Source organism: Physeter macrocephalus, chromosome 5, assembly GCF_002837175.3.
Source record: "Physeter macrocephalus isolate SW-GA chromosome 5, ASM283717v5, whole genome shotgun sequence".
NCBI lineage: Eukaryota > Metazoa > Chordata > Mammalia > Artiodactyla > Physeteridae > Physeter > Physeter macrocephalus.
The window spans coordinates 99,558,941-99,573,757 of NC_041218.1; the positions used below are offsets into that span (position 1 = coordinate 99,558,941).

At 40.0% G+C, this 14,817-nt stretch overlaps 1 protein-coding gene across 10 annotated transcripts in view; it reads right to left on the bottom strand.

The window, feature by feature from the left end:
• The window catches only part of COA1 (cytochrome c oxidase assembly factor 1), a 190,318-nt gene that overhangs the window by 94,699 nt on the left and 80,802 nt on the right, over positions 1 to 14,817 (bottom strand). For 2 of the 10 annotated variants that reach the window (XM_055085103.1, XM_055085101.1), the window contains exon 1: positions 8,200 to 8,218. The exons of 1 other annotated variant lie outside the window; for it this stretch is intronic. The gene's annotated coding sequence lies outside the window, so the exon portion shown is untranslated. Of the gene's footprint in view, positions 1 to 8,199; positions 8,219 to 8,498; positions 8,639 to 8,684; positions 8,786 to 14,817 lie in introns of those variants that run through there. 7 more of the 10 variants (XM_028490220.1, XM_028490215.2, XM_055085104.1 and 4 more) reach the window with 7 other exon arrangements.

Below are 14,817 nucleotides of genomic sequence, written 5' to 3' on the forward strand. Positions count from 1 at the left end.
CCTACCTGTGACAAAGAAGGTTGAAATATAAAACACCTGAGGTCTCACTGATACGACTGATTCTGTGACTCACAGATTCATCCATAACACTGGAGTTATTCTTGCCACAAAGGTGAACCTTAAAGTTAACTCCTACCGCTGCAAACATTTAGAACTATTTGAAAACAAATATGAAAGAATTAAAGGATGATTTTATCCACAGACTGCTTTGCTAGAAATAAGACAGACTTTGGAACTGATCCAAAGAAAACAGAGTCTAGACTTTAATGTTAATTCTTAATTAACTGTCCTGTTTTCCTGAAGTAAAAACTTAATTATTGATATTTTCCAGCAGCCGATCTTTACGTCCTATTATAGCACAACACTGCCACCTTCTGGAAGAAATCACAAGGAAAATGTTTTTATTCCTAATCAAGTTTGTGAGAAAGTCTGCAAGTTTCTGAAAGAAAATGAAAAAGGATTATGTTTATTTTATCCTTTTTAGCCCCATCACATTTGGATAAAAATCACTGGTAAAGAGAAAAAAAAGGGACACAACCTTACTCTTTCCCTAAATAAAAAGCACAAAATGACATTTACTTTTTTGGTTTTGGTTACTTGGGTGAGGGAAAGGTGACGGTGAAGAGACAGCACACGGGAGTTTTTGAGGTGAGGTATACCTTGGTTATAGTTGCCGTTACACAAATCTATACATGTATTAAAATTTACAGAACTAAGGGGCTTCCTGGTGGCACAGTGGTTAAGAATCCGCCTGCCAATGCAGGGGTCACAGGTTCAAGCCCTTGTCCAGGAAGATCCCACATGCGGCGGAGCAACTAAGCCCGTGAGCCACAACTACTGAGCCTGCGCTCTAGAGCCCACGAGCCACAACTATTGAGCCCATGTGCCACAACTACTGAAGCCCACGCGCCTAGAGCCCATGCTCCGCAACAAGAGAAGCCACCGCAATGAGAAGCCTGTGCACCACAACGAAGAGTAGCCCCCGCTCACCGCAACTAAAAGCCCGCGTGCAGCCGCGAAGACCCGACACAGCCAAAAATAAAGTAAAATAAATAAATTTATAGAAAAAATAAAAATTCACAGAACTAAACCAAAAGGTAAAACAGTCAATTTTACTATACGATAATTTTTTAAAAGACAGATACAGACTAAGAGAATAAAAATAGTGCCATATGTTTATAGAAAGGAGGAAAAATCATAAAGTTAAAATGCAAAAGTATTCACATAAAATTCAACAGTTTTGCCATTTATAGCCCAAAGCCTGTGGCCCAAATAAAATATGAAAGGTCCTAATCTGACATAAGCATGTTGAAATATTTAAATATGGACCTGGAAGTGTTTCTAAAGGCTACTGACGTCCACCAGAAGTAAATCACTTTGTCCCTAGTATTGATAAGTCTGATGAAAGTTAACAACCTATTACCAAAAACTAGGAATTAATATTCACCTTTGTCTGGTAACCTCAAAAAAAAGTCTTACAAAGGCATTTTTATGTGATTGTGTTTTGTCTTACTCAAAGAGCTGAGGCATAAACAGGCCAAGGTGGGTACTCAGCATCTATGTAATCTTGGTATTTGCTGGATGCTAGGGAAATCACATACAAATCTAAGTTATATTCAAGTGCCAAGAGTGTGGAGCATCCAAATCCATTTGGGGACCTTTCTAGTGCATCTGTAGATGCCAAATGCCATAAGGTGCCAAGAGTCCACAAGATGGATAATCAGGTGAGAGCCCAGATGACAAATGGACCCAAACTGAGAGCGAAAGTCACATTAACATATTTGTTCCTTCCATCTGTCCTGACAATACGCTTGCTGTTTACCATGGAGTATGGGCTGTAACAGTGATGAGGAAATATTAAACAGGAGTTTATGAAAGATGTTGCAAATGAAGGGAAGGGGAAGAGGGAGGGTCTGGTAGGCATGAGATCTTAGTTTTCTAAGATTTGGTTGAGTCGTACTGTTGTCTGTTTATCTACACTTCCCCATTTATCTCAGGGAGGCCAGTTACTGAGAGGGATCCCCGTACCCAAAACAAGTTACACTTCCAACATCAGGGGAATCGTTGAAAAACTACTTCTACAGTAATAAAAGAATAATAGTGGCCATTTCCCATCCTTCACTAGTTAATGACATGGATATCTTTGCACCGGCGGAGGTGAACTTGCTTGTCAGAAGCAGCAGTATTCACAGCATACCTGAGTAACTGCCAGAGTATCCAACTAAAGCAGCAGAATGGTAACAGAACAATCCAGAACTTTGCAACAGTACAAGTATGCGAACTCACCTCCATCTTACCATCTGCCATGATGAGTAATATGCCCAAAAAGACTGAATACACAGAGTTAACCAAAAAAAAAAAAAAAACAAAAAAACCAGGAGCTTAGATCAAAAAGAAGTTTAGGATTTGAGAACCTATCCAGATAAACCTGTTATTTAATCTGAATTCTAGTACATAATTTTAAAACTCCAAGACCTCCAAGTCCTAAGACAAAAACCCCTACATCCCTTCAACTAGGAGATGGCTCTTTGAATTTATATTTTTAGAAAGGTAAATGTGGTAATTAATACTTGCCTAAATTACACAGTTTATTTAAATGTCATATTTTATGTGAATGAGAAAAAACACTGAAGCATATGAATGGTTCCTCAAAATGTTAAACAGAGAATTACCCTATGACCCAGCAATTCCACTTACGGTACACACTCAAAAGAGCTCAAACAGATAACTACCAAGGTTCATAGAAGCACTATTCATAATAGCCAAAAGATGTAAACAACCCAAATGTCCATGAACTAATGAATGGATAAACAAAATATGATATATGCATACAATGGAATATTATTTGCCCTTAAAAAGGAAGAAAATTCTGCAATATGCTACAATATGGAGGAACCTTAAAGACATTATGCAAAGTGAAATAAATCAGACACAAAAGGACAAATATTTTGATTCCAGAGACAAAAGGTAGAATGGTGGTTACAAGGGGCTGGAGAGAGGGGGGAATGGGGAGTTATTATTTAACAGGTATACAGGGTTTCAGTTTAGGAAAATGAAAGTTCTGGAGAGGATGGTGGTGATAGTTGCACAACAACATGAATGTACTTAATGTCACTAAATTGTACACTTAAAATGGTTAGAATGCTAAGTTTCATGTTCTGTACATTTTACCACAATTAAAAAAAAACCAAACACTAGAGCAAGAAACACAGAATCCTCCTAACAAATCAGGCCATAGGGAAACAATGAAGCCCTAGATATTGCATGTAAAATAGAAATGCAAATTTTCTAAGGAGCCATGGTATATAGCTCTCCTCAGTTACTCAAAATGTTCAGAGACCCTAAAAATACCTGAATTACTACTACCCTTAAACCAAGGAAATGAGAAAAACAAACACCAACATAACGTTAATAGGATTTTATAAAACTACTGTTCCCAGCATGCCCCAATCAATATAGAACCAGCAGTTACATTCAAGCTCTGCACACATACAATCTTCAGATAAACTTCTGCTGGCATGTAATAAGTACCTACTATTTGATGACCAACTGTCCAATACAGCTCTCACAAATCTAATGCAGTAGACTAAACATGACGATGAAAATAAGGAAATAACTTCTAGGAGTCCGTATGAAATAAAAAATTAAATGAACCAACAAAGATGAAGCAGATTTTAGCATATTTTTCAAGGCAGAGAGATAGGGAGCCACAAGTGTCTGAAACAATGAATGCTCTATAGGCACACCTTGGAGATACCGTGGGTTCGGCTCCAGAACACAACAACAAAGCGAATATTGCAATAAAGTGAGTCACACGAATTTTTTGGTTTCCCAGTGCCTATAAAAGATATGTTTATACTATACTGCAGTCTAGTAAGTGTGCAATAGCATCGTATCTTAAAAAAAGCCAATGTACATAACTTTAAAATACTTTATTGCTAGAAAATGCTAACCACCATGTGAGCTTTCAGACAGTTGTAATCTTTGTGCTGGTGGAGGGTCTTGCCTTGGCGTTGGTGGCTGCTGACTGATCAGGGTGGTGGCTGCTGAAGGCTGGGGTGGCCGTGGCCATTTCTTAAAACAAGACAACAGTGAAGTCCGCCGCATCGATTCACTCTTCCGTTCCCAAACGATCTCTATAGCAGGCAATGCTGTTTGACAGCATTTTACCCACAGTAGAACTTCTTTTGAAATTGGAGTCAATCCTCTCAAACCCTGCCACCGATTTATCAACCAAGTCTACGTAATATTCTAAATCTTTTGTTATCATTTCAACAATCTTCACAGCATCTTCACCAGGAGTAGATTCCATCTCAAGAAACCACTTTCTTTGCTCATCCATAAGAAGCAACTCCTCATCCATTAAAGTTTTATCATGAGATCACAGCAGTTCACTCACATCTTTAGGCTCCGCTTCTAATTCTAGCTCTCTTGCTCTTTCCACCACATCTGTAGTTATATCCTCCACTGAAGTCTTGAACCCCTCAGAGTAATCCATGAGGTTTGGAATCAACCTCTTCCAAATTCCTGTTAATATTTTTACCTCTTCCTGTAAATCATGAATGTTCTTAATGGCAAGTAGAATGGTGAATCCTTTCCAGAAGGTTTTCAATTGACTTCACCCATATCCATCAGAGGAATCACTATCTCTGGCAGCTCTACCCTTACAAAATGTATTTCTTAAATAGTAAGACTTGAGAGTCGAAATTACCCCTTGATCCATATGCTGCAGAGTAGTTTTGTTAACAGGCATGAAAACCACATTAATCTCATTGTACATCTCCATCAGAGCTCTTGGGTGACCAGGTGCATTGTCAATGAGCCACAGTACTTTGAAAGGACTCTTTTATTCTGAGCAGTAGGTCTCAACAGGGGGCTTAAAAGAGCCAGTAAAGCATATTGTAAACAGATGTGATGTCATCCAGGCTTTGTTGTTCCATTTAAAGAGCACAAGCAGAGTAGATTTAGCATAATTCTTAAGGGCCCTAGGATTTTCGGAATGGTAAATGAGCACTGGCTTTAACTGAAAGTCACCAGCTGCATTAGCCCCTAACAAAGTCAGCCTGTCCTTTGAGGCCAAGCATTGACTTTAACTATAAAAGTCCTGGATGGCATCTTCTTCCAAGAGAAGGCTGTTTCATCTACGTTGAAAATCCACTGTTTAGTGTAGCTACCTTCATTAATTATCTTAGCTAGATTTTCTGGATAACTTGTTGCTTCACCTTGCACTTTTGCTATGGAGACGGCTTCTTTCCTTAAACCTCATGAACCAACCTCTGCTGGCTTCAAACTTATCTTCTGCAGCTTCCTCACCTCTCTCAGCCTTCACAGAATTGAAGAAAGTTAGGGCCTTGCTCTGAATTTAGGCTTTGGTTTAAGAGAGTGCTGTGGTTGGTTAGATCTTCTATCCAGACCACTAAAACTTTCTCCATATCAGCAATAAGGCTGTTTCGCTTTCTTATCATTTGTGTGTTCACTGGAGTAGCACTTTTCATCTCCTTCAAGAACTTCTCCTTTGCATTCACAACTTGGCTAACTGTTTTGTGCAAGAAGCCTAGCTTTCAGCCTATCTAGGCTTTTGACACGCCTTCCTCACCAGCTTGTCATTTCTAGCTTTTGACTTAAAGTGAGAGAAGAGCAATACTTGTTTTCACTTGAACACTTAAAGGCCAATGCAGGGTTATTAATTAGCCTAATTTCAATATGGTTGTGTCTCAGGGAATAGAGAAGCCCAAGGAGAGGGAGAAACTGAGTAACGGTCAATTGGTGGAGCAGTCAGAACACACATAACATTTCTCATTTAAGTTCACTGTCTTACACGGGCACGGTTCACGGCACCCAAAAACAATTACAATGGTAACATCAAAGATCACTGATGACAGATCACCATAACAAATATAATAATGAAAAAGTTTGAAATATTGTGAGAATGACCGCAATGTGACACAGAAACACGAAGTGAGCAAACGCTGTTGGAAAAATGGCACCAACAGACTTGCTTGATGCGCCTTTGCCAGGGACCTTCAATTTGTAAAAAACACGGTAACTGCGAAGCACAACAGAATGAAGCACAATATAATAAGGCCTGCCTGTAAAGTTAAATAGAGCACCATGGACTCAGATGTCACACTAACCAGGGAACTACTGTGTCGGTTTCTGTAACTCCCATCCTTTAAGAACAGTATCCCAAACTACATCAGTACCCCAGAAGCCTTTTAAAGGAAAAGACTGACAGTCTTTCACTATACAAAAATGTAAAGCTTTAGCATGGTAAAAGATACAAAAACAAAGTTTACAAGCAAACAGACTGAAAATATCTGCCCCATATCTAAGTCAATAGGTTAATATCTCTACACAAAGAACTCCTACAAATCAATACGGAAAAGACAAAACTCAGTAGGGAATGGGAAAATTATATAAACTGTTTCCACTTGCTTCATTTTTCAAATCTTAAAATGCTGCTCACAGGTTCTTCCCATCATTTTTCCTGGGCCCAGTATTTCACACATAGTAATTCACTCTAAATTACTCCGCAGATCTATAACATGGTCTCTAGGAAGAGTAAAAATTAACCTCATGTGCTTTCCATTTACAGGAACTATAGCATAATCCACGTGACTGTCATATATCTGATAAGGGACTTGGACCTAGACTATATAAAGAACTCTTACAACCCAGTGATAAAAAGCAAATAGCCTAATTTTTAAATGGGCCAAGGATATGCATAGACATTTCTCCAAAGAAAATATACAAATGGCCAGTAGCACATGAAAAGATGCTCAACCGTCATTAGCCATCAGGGAACTACAAATCAAAACCACAATGAGATACCACTTCACACCCACTAGGATGGCTAGAATTTAAGGGAAAAAAAAAAAAAAAGAAAGAAAGTAGATAATGACAAGCATTGGCAAGGATGGGAAGAAATCAGAACCTTCATACACCACTTACAGGACTATAAGACGGTGCAGCTGCTTTAAAAAAGTCTGGCATTTCCACAAAATGTTAAACGTAGAACTACCATACAACCCAGCAATTCTACTCTTAGGTATATACCCAAGAGAAATGAAATCATGACGTTCACACAAAAACTTGTACATGAATGTTCACAGTAACATTATTTGTAAGAGCCAAAACAACCCAAATGTCCATCAACTGACCAATGGATAAATAAATCGTGGTACAGCCATACAATGAAATATTATCTAGCAATAAAAAGGAATGAAGTGCTGATACATGTTACAACATGGATGAACACGAATGTTAAGTGAAAGACAATCAAAAAAAGGTCACAGACTTTATGATTTCATTTATATGAATTGTCCAGAATAGCCGAACATATATTCAATAGATTAATAGTTCCTTAGGTCTACGAGTGGGGTGGGGTAAGGAGGAAATCAGGAGAGCCTGCTAATGGGTACAGGGCTTCTTGTAGAAGTGATGAAAATGTTTTTAAATTGATTGGGGTGTTGGTTGCACAACTTCGTGAATGCGCTAAAAATTTATGTGTATTTTATAATTATCTGGTATGTGAACTACATCTCAGTCAAGCTGTTATTTTTCAAAAGGACTACAGATTGGGTTGGGGTTTTTTTTTCCACATTATATCCCCAGCTCCTAAAACAGTGCCCGCAATATCAGGAATTCAATAAATCTTGACTGAATGGAAAAAATAAATTGCCAAATGTGGGTAAACCATTATAAAATTTCGTCATAGCCAAAGAGATGAAACTACTGCAGGTTGGCATGACAGGGTACATACAGTGTGTATGTGTGCTTCCATGAAAGGAGATGAGACTGAAAAACTCAGCAGACTCAAGACCTTGAAGGGTCTTGAAGCCAGCCTAAGGAATTTGTATTATCCTGAAACAATGGGAAGACCAGTAAGATTTTAAGCAGAGGATTAACACGGTCAGATCTGTGTTTTAAATGTGTAAAGCCTAGGTAGATAATTGCTACTTCTATCCAAAGGTGAAGTAGAGACATACCCCTCAGGTGAGAGTAAGGAGGAATCAGGGGAAGAGACCAGGAGAAGCAAAATATATTTATGGATTTTTAAAATTACACACAGCTACCGAGCGCTCGTGCTCTCTCTCCCTCTCTCTCACACTCACACACACACACACACACACACACACACAGGCACAGACTGACTGACAATCATACACACACTTACACAAACACCTGAAAATCACTTACACTGAAAATCACTTCTATTGTCAGCCCCTGTATGGAGCTCAAATGTGACGAGACAAAAACTATTAAGTCCACCGAGCCTGAAAATTCCTTTCTACAATCATCTGGGCAAGGTCCTCCTCAGACTGTTGTAACTTGGGACCACCGACAAAATGCCCAGTTCCACCTCTTCGACAAGACCCCACCTCTTCACAAATGTGCTCCTGGGAACGCTCAGCAAGGACCACAGGGCTAGGCCACCGTTAGCTACAAAGGGGGGCGGGGGAGGGGAACCTTGTAGCATCCCGAGGCGCTGAGCCTACCACGGGCCCCCAGGCGTCGACCACGCTGTTGCGAGAGGTGGCGACCCGGCGACGACAGCAAGGTGGCCCCTGAGGGGCTCCCCCTGCAGCAGCCCACCCGGCGTGCAAACGTGACCTTCAGGACTACGGGAACAGAAGCTTCTGGGGTGAGAGGGACCGGACTCTGTCTCCCGCGGGGACGCTAACCTGTCCGGCGTAGAACTTCCACGCCGCGGCAACCGTGAGGACTCCTTCCGGACGTGGGACGTGACGAGTGGGTGGGGTAAAAGCCGGCGGATGGACACGCTCCTCGAGGAGCAGTCGAGACTTCCGGCGTAGCCTCCTCGCGCGGCTAGAGAGTCGGGACGCGAGTGTAGCTGGAGGAGTGCGGATTCCCCTAGGGCCGGGTCCCGCGGTGAAATTGATTTAGCGGCCAGGCTTCTCGGAAGCTTGTAGGCCAGCCGGGAGGCGGTTTGTCTCTTCAGATCTCTGTTTTTTGTTTTCTGCGCCCCGTTAGCCCGCAACATACATTCAGTCCAGCAGCGGTTGCTGAGGAAATTTAAACCGCTGGTTCGTGTTTTCCCTCGCAGGGATCTGGTGCTTTGGTTCACCTCCAAGTATGCGAAACCCCGGGCCATATGAGCCCGGCTCTGGCACTAAAGTCCATCTTGCCCTATTCGGCTGAGAAATTTGGCAATACTCATTTTTTTTATTCATTAAATATTTATTAAATTATTACTGTGCTCTAGGTAATGCATTGCTAAGAAAAAACTGTGATGTTCTCTGTTCTCATGGAGTTTACTAGTAAAATGGATTAATAGTAGTATTTACCTAATAGATTTGTCCTGAGGATGTAAAGCGCTCAGAATAGTCTGGCACTTTGTAAGTGCTCAATAAATGCTAGTTATTATTGTTTTCAACTTGATCATTCCATTGCCATCGTCACTAGTAATAACGTCATCCCTTACTTTTTCAACGTCAAGCTTGGAGTGTTACCTACGACCCAGGCCTTTAGACTCTTTAATCAGTAGAAATTGGTAGAGGCCAGAGGAGAATTGTAGGCAAGGCTTTGTGGGGCTCCTGCTGCAGCAGGAAGGAGTGAAAACAAGAAACAGTTGCAGTGGAGTGAGCTGCTTGGGTCTTTAAATGGGATAACAAGGAGGGCAGGTCCATGCGCTGGGCAGGAGGCATAGTTTAGGTGGTCTGCCCACCCCTTTGGTGGTGCTGTGTGCAGGGATCATGTGCAGTTCCCTTCTTTTGCTCACAGCACCTCAGAAGTGGCAGTTGGTTTGTGGACTCTTTGTATCTTATTGTTCATAATTGCCCCAACTGCACACATGTGCGGTTATTTTTAGTCCCTTATCGTTTCTTTGTATTCTGTTGCTCCAGAAAATGAGACCAAGCACTCCAGTAAAGGGTCCCAGTTTCCAGCCTATCTCACAAATACCTTTCCTCCACAAATCAATGAGTCTCACAATTGGTGGGTCACCTAAATTTGATGTGTTCCATAACCAGACTAACCAAGTTTAGTCCAAGGCAGTGGTCTTCAAATTCTTGATCACACATCCGCATTAGAAAACTAGATTATATACTTGTACTATCTATGGTATTGATGCATCCTTACAAGAAAGTTTCCAACACATTCTCTTCGTGACATGGAAACTTCTAGCCCAACACTGACACTGGCAGCCATTTGGCAGCCCCAAGGGAATAAAGCTGATGCTGAGGACCACTGCGTGAAGTGATGGATTATCATTCCAAACCTAGAACTCACCCTCTTTCTGAACTTCTTGTAGGGATATCTAATACATTTGCTTATTGTTTTCTGATAGATAGTATGATGATTAAATGAGTTAAAATAGAGGTGGTAATGTTAGTGCTCAAAAATGTTAGTTATTACTACGATGCCTTATTGTTTGGCGTTGATTCTTTTACATTTTCTAGGATTGCAATCATATCATTGAAATGGTTATAGTCTTGCCTAATCCTTTCCAAATTTTCTACCTCTAATTTCTCATATCTAATTGCATTAGCTAGTATTTCCAGTAAAAATATTTAATAATAGTGAAGACAGTGAGCTTCCTTGTCTTATTCCTACCTTTAATGGGATATTGCTAGAATTTTCCCACTAAGCATGTAGCTAGTTGTGGGGACTGAGGTACATATCACTTAGCATGTTAAGGAAGTATCCAGCTATTGAAAGAAAACAGGGAAAATTTTGACACAGATACTTTGAGAAAACAATTGAGCAGGCCATTACATCTTGTCATAAAAGTAAGTGCAAACTAGACAATATTTACCACAAAGACACTAATAAAATTAGCATTAGCTAGGTTGGAATGAATGTCCTTTCTTACTTATCTTACATACTATCATCATGAAATTGAGTCCTGACTAGTTTGTTTATAAGAAATTCCACGGTAATTCCCTCAGTTTTAAACCTGGAAAAGTTCTTTGCAATCTCTAACAAAATGTCACCTTTAATCCAAAGTCTGTGCTTGCTCTATATGTTTTTTATGGGAAATTGCATGGATCTACTATAGTTTTGTTATAAAGTTGTATCAGTTCAAATACGCTGGTTGTTGAAAATAGGGACGTTGTATAATGATAAAGAGATTAGATCATCAAGAAGATATAATAATCCTAAACTTGTACGTAACTTATAGCAGAGGTTTGATATATATGAAACAAAAACTGAAAGGAGAATTAGAAAAATCAACAATTACAGTGGGTGATTATAACGTTCATCTCTCAGCAATCAATAGCACTAGATAAAAACCTCAGTAAGTATACAGAAGACTGGAACAACATTATCAACCAATTTGACCTATTGATGTTTATAATACACTTCACAAAAACCAAAATATACTTTTATAAGTGTACAGAATACTCATTATTATGCTGGTTAATAAAACAAGTTTCAATAAATTTAAATAGATTGAAATCACGCACAGTTATCTAACCATAATATAATTAAATTAGAAATCAGTAGCAGAAAGCTATTTGGGAAAACTCCAAGTATTTTGAAATTAAACAACATATTTCTTAACAACCCATGGGTCAAAGAAGAAATCACAAGGGAAACTGGAAAATATTTTGAACTGAATAAAAATTTTAAAACATATCAAAAGGTGTGGAATGCAGTTAAAGCAGTGCTTAGAGGGAAAAATTATAACATTGCATGTTCATATTAGGAAAGAAGGAAAGTCTAAATTAAATTATTTAAGCTTCCACTTTAAGAAATCAGGGAAAAACAAAAATAGTAGAAAAGGAAATAAAGACAACTTTGGAAATCGACTGAATATAAAAGCTGGTTCTTTTAAAAGTTTAATAAAATTGGTGAGCCTCTAGCTTAACTGAGCAACCAAAAAGAAGGTGGGAGAGACGCAAATTACCAATACCAGGAACGAGAGAAATCAGTACAGATCCTATAGACATTAGTAGGAAAATAGCAGGTTCTGCTTCCAATAACAGCTGAGTACTTCCCATTGAACCAAGGCAAAAACTGCAAACTATGAACCAAATAGAAAAAAAAATAAGACGCTGAAGATACAGGAGAACACCAAAAAAGGCATATACTGGAGAGGAGTCAATGCTTGTGAGGAAGAAATGGGACTCAGTGAGTTTTCCATTTTTATGGATTTTCACTTGAGGACGGGCCCCAGTTGTCACCCTCAGTCTTACTGGCTTGAAAAACCGGAAGACAGAGTATGGGACAACTACAACAGCTGGAAAGTAGGAGGACATCCAAAAAGGAAATCCCAAGAAGGAGAGGAGTCAGGTAGAAGACCAAATTCTGTGTATAAACTGCCCATATTTCCAGCTGACACCTGAAACACATGTGTGAGCAAATTTTTGAGCTATCTAAGCCTCAAAAACGGAATACAGACATCAACTGAAGGCTGGTGAGAATGACAGAACTGAAAAGAGAAGTAGACAAATCCACAATAACAGTTGGAGCTTTCAGCATTCTTCTCTTAGCAATTTAAGTTCTAGATTAAAATTTAGTAAAGACATAGGATATCTGAATAGCATTATCAACCACCTTGACCTTATGATATCTCATAGAACACTGCACTCTATAGAATACACATTCCTTTTAAATGTACATGATTTGTTCACCAAGATAAACCATATGCTAGTCTATGAAACCAGTCCCAATAAATTTTAAAAGACTGAAATCAGGCATTATATTTTCTAACAGTAATGGAATTAAATTAGAAACAAATAACAGAAAAATATCTGGAAAACCCCGAAATAGTTGGAGATATTTAGGGGGAAATTAGAGCTTTAAATAATACTTGCTTTAAAAGAGAAGAAAGGTGAAAATCACAATCTGAGTTTCGACCTTAAGAAGCTAGAAAAACTGGTCAGCATCATGGCATTATGAGATGCTCCCTTTACCTCTCCCCATTAATCTACAACCAGTAAAACATCCATAACTCAACAAAGGTGCCTCTACCGAACACACCAGGATGCCAGAGAATTCCACACATCTGTACACCTAAAGGTGGGTGGATGGAACACATGGAAGTGGTGGAACCAGGGAAACAAAAAGGGTGATGTCTGTGACCCCAGAACCCCGGCTGCAAAGGTCGAACCTGCAGCCCCAGAGAATCCAATTGCGTTGGGGGTAGTGCTCACAACACTGGCCTCCCATCTGCAGCGGTGACTTCAGCCACAGGGAACCAGAGAGCAGCAACAGCAGGGCCTGCAACCCTGTCCCACCAGCCATGGAGGTGCCTGAAACTCAGGCCCCCACCTGCAGTGGGTGTGCCCACAAACCCAACCACCCAGATCATGGTAGAGGCACTGTGACCCTGGCTCCTCCCCCAGCCTCCACCTCCCCTCACAGCAGCAGGAGACCCCAGATGCAGCAGAGGCACCGCCATCTTGGTGCCCCAAGCAGCTTTGCCAGTGACACTAGCAGCAAAGGCACCAATGACCCCAGAGGCACAAGCAACCACAATGAGAGCACCAAGCAACAGCCCTGAGAGTGCTGGTAGAGGGTGGAAAGTGCTGATTCTCAAGCAGGCAGCTCGGGTAAGAGAAACCAAAAACTTGTGCTATAGCACCACCTACTGGGAAACAAAAGAAAGGGCCCTAATGACTAACCTGTTGAATCATCAAGGTCACGTAAAACAAACTGGCTGAGGAACTACTCAACAAGCATCATGAAAAACCACGGTAACATGGAATATTGTGAGCTAACTCATAGAGAATTCAAAATAGCTGTCATGAAGAAACTCAAGCTACAAGAAAACTCAGAAAGGCAGTTCAATGAACTCAGGAATAAAATTAATGAACAGAAGGAATACTTTACCAAAGAGGTTGAAACTCTAAAAAAGCACCAAACAGAAATTCTGGTTGATTTAACTGATAAAGAATTCAAAATAGCTGTCATGAAGAAACTCAGCAAGCTACAAGAAAACTCAGAAAGGCAGTTCAATGAACTCAGGAATAAAATTAATGAACAGAAGGAATACTTTACCAAAGAGGTTGAAACTCTAAAAAAGCACCAAACAGAAATTCTGGAGCTGAATAACTCAATACATAAGGTGAAGAACACAACAGACAGCATTGGAAATAGAGCAGACCATGTGGAAAAGAGAATTAGCAAGTTCAAAGATAGAAACATAGAAATGATACAGGTAGAAGAGAAGAGACAATTAAGATCTTAAAAAGAAAAGAAATTCTATGAGAACTATCCAACTCCATTAGGAAGGGAAACATTAGGGTAATGGGTATCCCAGAAGGAGAAGCTAGGGAGAAGGAAGCAGAGTTTATTTAAAGAAATAATAACTGAGAACATCTCGAACCTGGGGGAGGAACTGGGTACACAAGTCCGTGAAGCTAATAGAACACCTCAATGCAAAAAGACCTTCTCCAAGACACATTATATTAAAACTGCCAAAAGTCAATGACAAAGAAAGAATTTTAAAGGCAACCAGGGAAAAAAGGATGGCAACCTACAAATGAACCCCCATTCGGCTATCAGCAGATTTCTCAGCAGACATTCTACAGGACACACGAGAGTGGAATAATATACCCAAAACATTGAAAAATAAAAACTATCAGCCAAAAATACTCCATTCAGCAAAGTTATCATTCAAGATACAATGAACAAATAAAGGCTTTTCCCGCCAAACAAAGCTGAGGAAATTCATCAACACTAGACCTGCCTTACAAGAAATGTTGAAAGGAGCTCTTTTATCTGAAACAAAGAGGCAAAAGTACACGAAACTGTGAGTCAGGTGATAAATACACAGGAAGGGGCTTCCCCGGTGGCGCAGTGGTTGAGAGTCCGCCTGCCGATGCAGGGGACGCGGGTTCGTGCCCC